Below are 9,040 nucleotides of genomic sequence, written 5' to 3' on the forward strand. Positions count from 1 at the left end.
CTGAGCTGTAGGCACCATAAGTAAGCAAAAATGAGCAAACTGAGCATTCTCAGGCCACGTATTTGGTATTGGTTTCATAGAATGGTGATAACCATTGGGAAGGTAGTTAACAGAATGAGGAGAGGTCCAGGCTGTGGGGAGAAAAAAAGTGTTTTCTTTCTTTCCCTCAGTTTTCAAAAAATATCAAGGTGTCTAATGTTGGAAGAGTTTTGAAGGTTGAGATTTTCAAGCAGAAGGAAAAGAATCCTGAGAAAAGGGTGGGGTGGGCATAAGATGTCCATCTGTGGAGATTTGTACTAGGCCGTTCTTGGGTCAAAGAATGAAGAGCTGGAGCAGTTGGTACCTACAAAATCAAGCTTGTCCAAGGAGGGTCTAAAAGAACTTTACAGACAACAGTAGCAGGGGAAACAGAAAACAAGTAAGGAGCAATGCAATAAAAATAAGTCATTAAGAAAATACTATGTGGCATACAGCATCTGTGACCTTAGTCTATCCCCAGAAAGCTTAACAAATCTTATGTTCTTAAGCCTACGTAAGCAAATCTACTCTAAGCTCCAGGGACTCCATCACAAAAGGGAAAAGAGGATCTTGCTGCACCCACAGGTAGGAGTCTTGGCTTAAACAGCAGATGACTGGAAGACACATTCTCAAACAAGTACCCAGATATTAGCTTATTACCAGTTCTGCTCATTAAAATTAGCTGCATAAATCCAAATATGGAAAATCCATTGTATGATTGTGCTCTGGACTTATTTGGCCTGGAGCTGAAAAATGGTTTTCCAACTTCTATTTCTATTGCTTCCTTCTATACCATGGCTGCTTTCGTTGCCATTTCCCCTGTTACTTTTTGACCAAACATACACTGACTTAGGCCTATATAGTCTTTAAAAATTACCAGAAGTCTGCAAAACTTCAGGGGCACTATAGTCATCATCATGTTTTTGTTGGGGGAAGGCAGGTAAGGGAAATCCTAACACAAATGCCCAGCTCTCCACCTCTCCCCCTGCTTTGGGAGTCCTTTAGTACTGTTCAGGTCTCTGGCTTTTGGAACAATGTCTGAAGGCTTAGGTTTGTGGCTCTAAGGATTGTGATATGCAGTCCAGTTAATAGATCTAGTCCTGTGTATGGAAAGCATAGCTGTTACGATAATAAACCAAGCTTTTTCTTCAAGAGTGTTATGACTGTTTTGCCTGAATGTTATTTATTACATTACACTGTTCCCAGTGGACTGGAAATTTTTTAGTGTAGAATAACTTGTCTTCTTCCTATCCATTATTTAGTACAATGCAGCCCTTAGTTTTATGGCAGCTTTGGGCTATGCTAAAATATCAGTAACATCAAAATAAAGATGACATTCTCATATTCCCTTTCTCTGCTAATGTGCAATAGATACTACGTTGTCAGCCTGCCCTAACCACCTAATTATTTTTTTCTGCCTTTGAAAGAGACCCTTCAAACTTACAGACTTCAGACATGCCCCGAATAAAATCATACAGTGGCGACACAAGCCACACAACATTAAAGTGGCAGGATGTGACTATAGCCAGTTGAATACCAATCATTTTTATCAAGGAGGATTGTAATGATTCATGCTGAATTGGATAGGAAAAGCATCTGTGCCCTCCTACAAGGTGTCTAGGGATATAACATCATTTTCTATTAACAGGAATTCCAGTGTGATTTCTGAGCTCAGGCTGAAATTTCCTCTACTTGCTGTGGGTGTAAAAGTTGAATTCTGACCCTGGTCCCTGGGACAGGAGTTCCCTGCTGGCTTGCCTTCTGCATACCTTTCTCAGATGTGCATTTCTCATGTGAGATCTTCCATTCAATGGCTGTTCGGACATATTATTTAAACTAATTAAAGCATAAAACGACTGGCAAGACAGGGACATGTGGAAGAGAGGAAAATGTACATCCTGTGTGTTCCGGTTCTCTGTTAGTTGCTAGTGGGAATAGAAATGACCACCAGCTGCTCAGTGATTAGCCGGTACCCTAAAGCAACAGATTTTTCAGCCCACAAGTTCTGTTTTAGGTTTTATCACTAGAGCAGATCTAGCCTGAACTCATGACATTAGCACCTAAGGTTTCATGCAGCCACTGGTGCTCAGATTCCCACTACCATTTCCACCAGTTTGAACTACAATAGTTCAACCACCACTTCTGGTACCCAGCTCTACTGCCCTTACTGACAGTCATCAGTGTGTGAAGACTACCCTCTGTGAGGCTAGACATGCTGGAGATGTGGTGCAGGTTTCCAATCATTATTTATTTTTATTTTTACACAGCAGTTACAAAGAAAGTCCAATAGATACATAGATAAATCGGACTGATTGATCGATTTTGGCAAGAAAGATAGGTATTGACTTCCGTAGCTTGTGGTAAGCAAAGCTGCTCAATAACTTTAAAAACAGATCTATACAAATGCTGTATGGTATTTGTTTTCTTCGGCAGCCACAGGCTGTGACCTTAGACTAGAGTCAGCCATAACATTCATTAGGACCCTAGACAGCCTTGCGGGCGATGCATCCATAAAACTATGTTTCAAGATCAGAAGTGTTGTTAATCATCAGCTTTTATACCGTGATAGCACCTAGAAGAAACTCAGCTAAGGAGTAGGTGTTCTCTGTACTTTTACATTGGTAAACCTTTATCTAGGGATATATCAACGTATTTAAACTCTGTATGTAAATAGCTGTAAAACTATGCTCTACAGAGGATGAATGGTTTAGATGACTCACTATAAGCTCTGGAAATCTCTGTTGCTTTTTTGTGCTTCGGTTTTTACTGTGGTCAATGGTGGAGAAAAAATATTATTATTATTGCTACTTTTGTGGTTTGCCCATCACTGTGACAAATAAGTTAGCAGTCTTATTTCTTTTGTCTGTGAATGTGCTTCAACACTCCAGCATTCAACAGAAGGTGCACTAATGGGCACTCCCAGCAGAGATCCCAAAGATCTGGCTGCCAAAGCACATCATTAGAGCAACGAGATGAAGTTTGTGACACAGGAAATGACTAGTTTTTTCAGCTACAACTTGATTTTTTTACCAGCCTTAAATTCTCTTTGAAGGAAAATGTCTTTTTAGACAAGAAATTACAGCCTGCAGAAAACACCTACTCGCAAGTTGATTTTTTAATTAAAGGCTACATTCCCTGAAAGCCACTGTCATGTTGGTCAGACTGGAAATGAGAGAACATGGAAAGTATGGCTGAAAGGCTGGGGAAGAGTAGAAGTAATTAATGGTAATAAAGGTTTCTGAAAGGCCTGGAATTACATGGACAAGCCATGGTTTAGCAATAGGCCAAAAAAGTCAGAGGTTCATCATTTGTAGTAACCTGAGGAAGTTTAATTCATTAAGACACAACCACCTTAAAAGCTGTCCTGGGTGTACAAGCATGTCAGACTGTGTGTAATTTTCCCCAGTCAACTACCTGCTAGACAGAAAGGCAGAAGACCAAACCGCCACCAAGGGCAGGGTTATTACTTCCTTGCCTGCTAAAGGTAATAATGTTCCTTGAGTCTAATTGAAAGAGATGTGGCAGAGGTTTGAAATCTCACCACTTGCACTGTGCTTTCTCAGGTAATCCATGGGGACCACTGGATTTCCCTGAGCAGCTGTGGGAAACAGATGTGCCTCTCCTAGGTCCCCTGCCTGCAGGTGGAAACAGCATGGAGAGCCCTAAGACCTACAGGTGTGCCTGCAGGGGGGTCACCCAGGTGGTGTCATATCCTGCCTCTGCCTAGTGGTGTGCCAGGCTCCAAGCCCTTCATTTCATCTCTGTGACTTTCCAGGATCATTTTAAATGAACCTAATGAAATCGCCTGAAATTACACTTGCTGTGTGGAGTCAGTCATGGGAATTTATATTTCATACCCTGTTGGGCGCCACATCACTGAGTGTGATGCTAACACAACCAATGCTGCCATCATGTTTGTGTCTTTAATGGCATGCTTGGCTGGTTGTTCGGTAATTGGTCTTTTTCACCAGATATCATAGTAATTAAAAAATAATAATGCTGGAAGATTTATGGCTCATGTGGTCAATAATAGTTGCATTCACAGATTCAGACCTCTCCCACACTGCTGCTAAAGGGCTGAGGGCCACTGAAGCCCCAAAGCTGAGATTGTGTGTAAGAGTACTGTGATGAACCAAAGATCTACATATTCTCTCTAATTGTTCCCTCGTGATGGGTTTATTTGATTCTTTTTGCCTGTCATGTAATTAGGTGGATAAATCAGTCTGGACCCCTGTATTTCAGGCTTATTTTCGTTGAACATATTTATTAATTTGGCCAGTTTAGGGCAGGATTAATAAAACACAACTGAACTAAACTCCAGGGACCACAAATAGTTTTGCACCAGTTTAGCTGAACTGGCATGTTTTTGTATGTGGAAACCCATCACACACACTTCCCCACCTGTCAAGGGACACCCACCCTGCTCTGTGAGGAGGAGAGCAGAACCAAGGCCTGCCTGAGGGATTCAGATTTGCAGTATTAAAACAACTCATAGACTTTCTGCTTCAATGTCCTCTTTGCAATCTTTGAATTATTGAGCAGGAAACTACCTGGAGAGTCTGGTTTTTATTCAGCTTTGTGGCACAGTGCTTGGCCTCAATCATCAACAGTTACAGGACCCAAAAACTTTCTGTCACACAAGTGGAATCTGTTTAGTGACATGGGGCCTTTTCAGTTTGTCTTAAGACAGACATACAATGACAAGAGAATTGTGCTGGTATAGAATAAGCACATGAATAAAAATCTATGAGTATAGGAACAATGATCCTGTTCTAATTAGATAAAACAATAATTGAATACGTTTAAAACACATCCTATAATTAAAATAGTAGAAAGTGAAATGAGATTGCTTCCTTATTGCAGTTAGCTGTTGGGGATTCCTATGCCATAGAAACAGAAACAATTTTTTTTTTTCGGTCATGGGAAAGAAACCCTATATGTTAATTTCTATATAGATAAAATATTTTTGAACACATGGTCTGTGGTGGAAAAGGAGGTGAAAATACTCTAATAAGGATCTATCCTCTGACGCAGAATTAAGCCTACAGCTTAATACTCAAGCGTAAGAGCTAGTTGTTCAGAGGAATTATTATAGGCTGCCCGGTAGCATTAGGTGCCACTATGAGCCTGGGAAAAGTCATAACCTGAAAGACAGCAGAAATGCTAAACTGGAAACTTACTGTCATGTCCTGATTTTCTTTCCCCTCTTTCTTAAGGAGGAAAAGAGGACATTAATGTAATATAAAAGAGCAAATTAAAAAGGGCCAGATTGAGAAAAACCTAGTTCCAGCTGGTCTAACAACACTAATCCACTCGTGTATTTGGCTCCCCTTAAATGGAGAACTCAGCCTTGCTTCTGAGTGTGACATAATCACTCTGTGTGGGTGCACATGGAGAGGGCACACAGTTAACATTTTGGAAGCGATATCAAGCTGCAATGTCTTGATTTTTTTCGACAGCTGGAACATAACATTGCCTTTTAGGTAGATTTTCTTGCATTTAATTTGTTGGATTAACATAACTAAAATGGTGGTCATAGGCCAGAGGAACATTGTCTCTCTGTCTTCATGTCTTTATTGGCTTGCCCTCTGACAATATGCTATTTCACTGTCTGCCAGCTGGGTGACAGGCTGCCAGATTGAGCTTTGTCATGTTGTCCTCTATGGTAGACACAATGATGTGTCATAAGCAAACCATCCATGATGTCATGGTTTTATCCTCTGGTGGGTGTATGGCACAGAAAATAAAAGCTGTAAACCAGCTATTTTTCTGTGCAAATTTCCTTGCTCCTGCTGGTGGCTTATGCTCTTATATTTATTATTTTTCTTCCATTAGGTGTTTAAACTCTGTTACATGACAAAAATCAAATCATATCCTTTTCTTAACCCAATCACATGCTGTTCTGTTTCACCAGTCTTGATATTCAGGTATAAGATTTTTTTGGAAGCCCTGAACTAACGTGGCCCTTCCTGCTTGTTTAGCTGACATAGCCTCAAAATCAGCTCATGTCTCACAATAATACTAGAAAGACAACAGAGTGTCTGAATACATCAGAAGATAAAATGTTTCTTCCATAGACCTTTTTTTTTTGTAAGTAACATCAATAATTTTACCCAAATATTTAAAACCATGAAGATGTCATCTTTCACTCATGGCAGGTTGAATTTTAGATTGTCACTGTTTAAATATGTCATATGTGTTTTCTTTGCATAATTTCAAATAAGAGAATCCCTTCCAGCATTTGACACCATGTGCTAACAATAGAGTGTTCAGCCCAAAAAAGGGAGGAAAGTTTCTTTTTGTTTCTTAAAGGCAGATCAAAATTTCTCTTGAAGCTGAGGGATATTCTAAACTCAGGGTGTGACCTCAAAGCTTCACTGGTTTCTTAAGCTGATGTAATTGTGGCAAAGTGCATCAAATCAAGAAGATTAAATTGTTATGCAATAAGTATACACTCCAGCCTTTTACAGCATCATAGCCATTTCCCACCAGGACAAAGACTGTGTTGTATCCTGCACACAGCAGTCAACAAGCTACCTGGCAACTAAGTAAGATGGGAAATATTTGCTGTAAAATGTAACTGATTCATTTTAATAATTTCTTCATAACCATTACCATTTAGACTATTCTGATCCTGGAGACTTCTCTTCTGTAAAACATGGCCTACTGAACTCAGTTGACTGCTACTTGCAGGCTATTACTGTAGCTGTAAAGCTACTATGAGGCAATCAAATTCCATCCCCAGGGTTCCAGGTTTTCTGAGGATGTTTGAGGTATGGCTGTGCTCCAGACTCCAGGCAAACATACCACACGTGTAGGGTCTCAGACATGGAAAATGATATTCTTATGCTGCTATGTCAATATAATAGAAATGACATCTAACTCTGAAGTAAGTTCCATTAAAAAATATTCCTAATACATGATATTCTTTCTTGTAATCTGTGACGTTCCGTTTTCCCCTTTATCCAGAGCAAATAACTTTGTTTTGATTTTGTTGAAAACGAGTCAAACTTTCACAAACAAATAGAAAAAAATTTTTGTTCCACCAAAGTGTACACAATGCTACACGTAACATTGGTTGTCAAGCCTGGGTACAATCACACTTGTATCTTAGAGTATGTGCCTCTCCTTTTTTAGTTGCATGAAGTGAATTTTAATTAATTGTAGCTAGGATGGGAATGAAAACAATGTGACAAAATCTGTACCTTGTTTTACATCAGGCAAGCCCTTCTGTTTTGCCTCTTGTACAGTCACTTGTCTGTACACAAAAGATAGAAGAAGTTGGTCAGAGTTTAGCACTGTTTGACTACCACTTGACATGCCCATTAAATTACTGCACAAAGCGGACAACAATGCAGATTCAAGCCCCAAGGCCTGTGTTAACTTGACTGCATAAGCGGGTCTCCAAGTTTAAAAATAGTTGAACAAAAGAGCCACCAGGGAGTGATTAAGATTTATTTGGGTGCTGGAGCACACAGCTGCCGCAGGGAGGAGGGAGGGAGACTGCATGGCATGTATCCTCAGGGCTTGCCTGTACTTGGCACAGGTCCCGGCTGTGAGGGAAGGAACCGAGTGACTGAACAACCTTTGTGCATCTCTGCTTCCTCAGGGCTGGCCTAATCCCCCAGCGTGAACCAGATCAGTCCCACTGACATACCACTCAGTGCAGGGTTTGCCAGGCTGCAGCTGCGCTCCAGTTAAGGTTGTCTCCTGCCACACCACCCTTCAAATTTGTTTGGTTCTCCTGTGGGCAGATCTGTGGTCCTTTCACATTACTGCAGCAGGACAGGGGGTCAGCGGTTAGATGAGGAGTGGACTTCCAGCCTTCTGGTAAGTATTATGTATTCACCACAACAACCTGAATGCTCAGCACTGTTTTTGAAAGTGAAAAAAAGCGCCTTTGATTGCTTTGCTATCATCAACAATACAGGGTTGACCTAGCCTACAGCAGAAGGGTGTCTCTTGCTTCCTACATTACTCATTATCCCAGACTGCTCATGTTTGCTAATGACCTAAGAAGCCTGTTCAGAAGACAGAGTAACCCTCAAGAATTTAAAAATGAAGGGATCATAAGGACGATATTAACACAGAAGCAAAACACTTCATTGGAACCATTTCAAAAATGACCAGTTGTGGTAGAAATGTGCCTACTCTCGGGGAGTAGGCAGTGCAGGATTTGAATTAAGATAGGCAGAATGAAAATTACTATATTCCAAGTCATGAACCCATTCACATATTCAATAGTATAGCTTTAGCAAAGAGCTAATGAATTGCTGATTGTTTTTTTTTAATGTCACCAGACAGTTTTCTAATAACAGATTTTATTCAATTGTCCACTTCAACAACAGATGGGCAGGCTGGTGCAGCTTCTACACCAGCGCCCTTTGTCCTTAAGATAAAATAGTATAGTGATACCAGTTGCGTTAATTTAATTTTTACTTGGGTTTGGAATGAATAAGCTTATCAGCACAAGACACTTCCTTGTTTTCTCCTTCAACTTACACTTTTGATAAAATCTCCACTCCTTTGGGACAAAGATGGTTTAGCACTATAATAACGTAAAGGTCACAATCAGAGCAATGTATCATGATTTTGTGAAATTTAAGAGGAATCTTGATTTTTAAAAATGTTCTTAGTGGCATAGTATTATAAAACTGAACAGAAACATCTACAGGTCAGCAATGCTACATTCTTAAGGCCTTTGCTCATACTGTTAGTTTGCTGCTTTTGAAAATGTACTTATGATGAAATTTCCGTGTAACCTGAACAGATGACCGGTTGCAGAGCTACTGACTGAGGCTGTGGGTTATCAGAAAATTGAAGTATTAAGCATGTAAACATATACTCAAAAGCCTCACTGAGCCACGTCCTGAAGTACATTTACTTTCATTAAAAGCATTACGTTAGTTGTGCCAAAGAGTAACACTTTCTTTCCCACTTTGGTGGCCGACTTCTGCATTTGGGTCCATAACTGTTTTCAAAGAATGATGCTTTCTTTTGTGGCCCTGCATCAGGAAGACTT

Source organism: Falco rusticolus, chromosome Z (genome assembly GCF_015220075.1).
Source record: "Falco rusticolus isolate bFalRus1 chromosome Z, bFalRus1.pri, whole genome shotgun sequence".
In the NCBI taxonomy this organism is placed as follows: Eukaryota; Metazoa; Chordata; class Aves; order Falconiformes; family Falconidae; genus Falco; species Falco rusticolus.